This window comes from Grammomys surdaster, unplaced genomic scaffold, assembly GCF_004785775.1.
Source record: "Grammomys surdaster isolate TR1022 unplaced genomic scaffold, NIH_TR_1.0 367, whole genome shotgun sequence".
Lineage (NCBI taxonomy): Eukaryota > Metazoa > Chordata > Mammalia > Rodentia > Muridae > Grammomys > Grammomys surdaster.
In genome coordinates, this window is record NW_021604786.1 from 1,963,557 (window position 1) to 1,968,494 (window position 4,938).

At 43.3% G+C, this 4,938-nt stretch overlaps 1 pseudogene; it reads left to right on the forward strand.

Annotated features, from left to right (window-relative positions):
* Nucleotides 1-2,867: 2,867 nt before the first annotated feature.
* On the forward strand, nt 2,868-3,743 carry LOC114631879 (annotated as a pseudogene).
* The last annotated feature ends 1,195 nt before the right edge of the window (nt 3,744-4,938 follow it).

The window sequence follows — 4,938 nt, forward strand, 5'->3', positions numbered from 1 at the left end:
ACCGTGAGGGTGGGTTCTATAGCTAAAGGGCCAAGAATCTAGTGTGGTCTCTGACCGATAGCATGAAGGTCACCAGGCTATCACATACATGTGACATCTCCCCTAAAGGGACAGATGCAAGGTGAGTACAAGGACCTCTGTGCACCCAACACACACACACGTAGGTGTGCACATACACATGCACACTCATATAAACACACACACAAAAACATGTGGGTGCACACATATGCATGAGCACACACACACACACACATACACATACACGTGTACACATACACATGTGCTCAAACAGAAACACACACACATATATGTAAGTGTACACATATGCATGAATATGCACACAATGCCCACAAATACACACACACACATGAACACACACATACATGTGAGTGCACACATATGCATGCACATGAACATACATCCCCACAAATACACACACACACATACATACACATGTGGGTACACACATACGCATGCACACTCACACAAACACTCATACATATATGGGTGCACACATACACATGTGCACACATAAACACATACATATGTGCATGCACATATACACATGTGCACATATACAAACACACACATATATATGTAAGTGCACACATACATATGCATGTGAATGCCCACAAATACACACACACACATGCACATGTGAGTACACACATACACATGCACACTCACACAAACACACACACATACATATGTGGGTGCACACATATGCGTGTGCACATATACAAACACACACATGTATACGTAAATGCACACATGCGCATGCATATGCACACACATGCCCTCAAATACATACACACACATGAATGCACATATATACATGTGAGTACACACATATGCATGCACATGTACACACATGCCCACAAATGCACATACACACAGACACACACACACCAGGGCTTTTTCAATAATTCTTCCATCTCACCTGCATTGTTACTGAGAGAGGAGAGAATATCAGAAGCAGAGTCACCTGAAGGAGTTTGAGATGGAGAAAGAGTGGCCTGGAGCACAGGAAAACAGGTCAGCACTCAAGGGGAAGAAGGTGGCCTTTTATCTGAGTCAAGAGGAAAGAAAGGACATCAGGAAAAAGTTCAGGAGCATTTAGGGGCAGCAGAGATGGAGTTTTGGCCAGGAGTGTGGAATAGAAGAATGTTCATTGAATGTCCTCAGTCTTCTCAGGAAAAATCAGAGACAAGGTCGTGAGTGGAGAGAAAGAAGATGTGAGGCTGATTGGAAGAGACAGGGCTAGTGCAGGCACGCAGATGGTGCATTAGGGCGTAAATGTGAAATAAATAAGAGAATTACTAAGTAGCACATAGAACAGTGACATCGAGGAAACATGGCTGGCTGGCAAGGAATGCCGCACTCAGGACAAGATGATGCCTCTGGTAGCCATGTGGATGCAGAGGCCTGAGATGGAAGGGACTGTATCCTAAAATGTCAGGCCAGACAGGGGCAACAGTCCATACCCCGCTGCCTTCCCACCTCCTCCTGTAATTCCCCATTGTGATTATTAGCACAAAAGGATACAAACATTTATTCAGTCTCCCCCAAATGGGACAACTCATGTCTTTTCCCCCTGTTTATCACTCTGCGGGCAATAAAGAGTAAAGTACCTGCCTCAGCCAAAGGAACCAGTTAGTAACTATGTCCTTGACCTAGGCCATGACACCATGAGCTTCTCACCTTGATGCCCTGGCTTTCTTGGCTTTTCCTCAGATGGAGACTCAGACTCATGAGACCTGAGTGTGCCCTGGATTTTATCTGCCTGTTCTGCTTTGTCCAGTAGCTGTGCTGTACTTTCACTGTGAGCATCTGACTTCGCCGCCTTGGTTCCCTGGTTCCCACTCCAGCATCCAACTCTAACACAATAATTATAGTCACTAGATCTACTGCCACTTTTATGTTGAGCTCTGCCTATGAAGAAGTGAGATCTTCTTCATGAACAAGAGGAGATAGATTATCATGCTGAAATCTGAACAGCACAAAGAGACAAAATCAGTAGAGTCAGAATTAGAATCATAACAGAAAAGAGCTGGCATCGGACACCCTAAGAACAAAAATCAGAAATATGTCAAAGACCAAGAACGGGGAGGAGAGAGAAAGACACAGTGGAGTGGAGGATGTCAAGAAGACATCTAACTTCAAATAACAAGGCTAAACTTGTGAGTCAAGGGCATGTGGCCCAGCTCAGCTCTGACTCACAGCCTAAGTGACAAAATGTAATAATAGTGATGATAATAATAAGCCTTAGAGTTAAGGAGATCATATTAATTCAAACTATATTTATTCCCAAATGCATGTCTCCTATTTAAGGTAACTATTGCTATAATGAAACATCATGACCAAAAGAAAATTGGGGAGAAAAACGGTTATCTGTGTATACTTCCACTTTATAGTCCATCACTGAAGGAAACTGGGGCAGAAACTCAAGCAGGGCTATGACCTGGAGACAGGAGCTGGTGTAGAAGCCAAGGAGAGGTGCTGCTTATTTGCCTATTTCCATGGCTTGGAATAATAAGGGCCTTCGCCCCATCAATCACTAATTAAGAAAATTCCCTATAGGCCTGCCTATAGGCAATTCTTATTGAGGCATTGTCTCAACTGATACTCCCTCATCTTTCATGACTATAGCATGCATCAATTTGACATAAGACTAGCCAGGACAATTGTCCTCTTGTCAACTTAACACAGAAATATATTACCATTAATCCACAACCTTTCCTTCCTTATTCATCCAAAGTCTCACATTAATAGGGACATCACAGCAGCAGAGTGTGCTCTATGGACCATGTGGTGCTATGGATGCCTGAAGTATTTGAACTGCATGTTGGGAAGACTTGGCCATCTAAATGCTGGGCTGGATTAAGTGCCCATGAGGATGGTGTTTCAGCAAATTGGGGTCAGTATGCAGCTGTTACTTTGGTCTGTAAAACCATACGGTTCATCTTGAAGTATCGTCAGGAAAATTGGTACCCACTTATCTCTGATTCAGTGTCCAAGAGTCCTAGGAGAGGATGTAGTGGCATCTTTTGCTGATGTCAGAGCCACAGAAGGAGTGTGCTCAGCGAGACTCAGGGCAGAGGTCAGGTTTAAGCCTCCCTCCTTGAGGATGGCCTTCCTTGCTTTGAGAAGCCCCAGAGCAAGCATATTTCTTTGCTGAGCTTGTTTCAAGATGAGCATCCTTCAAAGTGAGGCCAGTGAAGAAGCCTTGAAGAAGATCTAGGCACTGTGGAATGAGCTTGCTGCCATTAGAGCTCAGATGGCCAAGATTGTGACCCTCCAGGTACAACAGCGTCCCAGTGCAGGTCACTTAGATACTTCCACATCTGTTACTATGGCACCGTCACCTCCTTCCCCTCCTCCTCCATTGGTGCTCCACCAAAGTTTGTCTGTTCTTGATCTGATTAAAGAACAAAGAGAACAAAAAACAATGCTGCAAGAACTTTGACTAAGGGTCACCCAAAGAACCCTGACATGCCAAACATGCTAGAGATCTTTAAAAACAGGAACATTGTGAAGCTATGGTCACTCAAGAGGTCAGAGGAGGTAAAGCCTAGGTCCGAGGATACTACAGACCCTGCTGCTCTGCCCTCATAGCAGAGGCTCTGAAAAAGAAGTTTGCTTATCAATATCAACACAACAGTCAAGGCGAGGTTGAAAGAGGAATTCCAAAGCCTCAGTCAAAAGCTACCCCAGTTCTGGAGCTCTCCTTAACATACATGTAGTATGACAAGGTTTTAAATAGGTAGCCAGGGTTCACCCTCCAGCCTTGGAAACAAACGTTTATATGGCTCTAGAATGCAGACAGCTATTCGTGGACCTTTCTGTGCATTTTTCAATTCTTAACATTAATATTTATGCAAATGTCTTATGTGCACACATTTGGATATAAAACAATATGAATGGCATCAGTGAGGATACTGTCGCTTCACGGTCATTGATAGCTTACTGGTCAGTGGTGGAACATCTGGAATACCTGTTATTATCACACAGTATTGGAAATGGGAATGCCTCAAACAGAACTTACATATCACTTTTTTTTTCTGGAGCTGAGTTTATATAAGCAGAAGTAGATGATTATTGCTGAGCCTCCATATTGCTTCATAAGGAAGTAAGGATTAGGAACACTGCTTAAACCTTATTCCCACCCAATACTGGGAAGTAAATGTACTTCTCAAGTAGTAACGAATCAAATACTGCATTAAATCGCTTCTTAAGCGTCTGACATATTCAGAGGCAGATGCTCACAACTAGCCATTGAACTGATCATGGGGTTCTCAATGGAGGAGTTAGAGTGAGGACTGAAGGAGCTAAAAGGGTTTGTGGCCTCATGAGGAGAGCAACAATACCAACCAACCACAGCTCCCAGGGTCTAAACCACCAGCCTGGGAGCACTTAGGGAGGGATCCAGGGCTTCAGCTGAAAATGTAAGAGTGGAGGGCCCTGCTGGGCATAGGTGGAAGAAGAGAACCTTGACCTCATGAAGCCTGGACGCCCCAGGGGGTGGGAATTTTGAGGGTGGGAAAGTGGGAGTGGGGGGGTAGGTAGGGGTTACATCCACAGAGAAGAAGGAGGAGGGGTAAGGGGATAGGGGGTTCCCGGGTGGGTGGGGGATGGGGTAAGGGGACAACATATGAAATGTAAATAAAATATCCAATAAAAAAAATATAAAAAAGCCAGAATATTAAAAAAAATCTCCATATAAAATATTCCAAATTTTAAAGTTTTTAAAAATTCAAACACCTAAAAAAAATTAGTCTCTTTGAAATAGCCAGTCTTTTAAAATCCAAAGTGTTTTAAAATTTAAAACCTCATCATGAAATTTGCTGGCAAATGGAAGAAACTACAAAAAAAATATTATGATGATTGACGTAACCCACACTTAGAAAGACAAACATGGTGTGTACTCACTTATAAGTG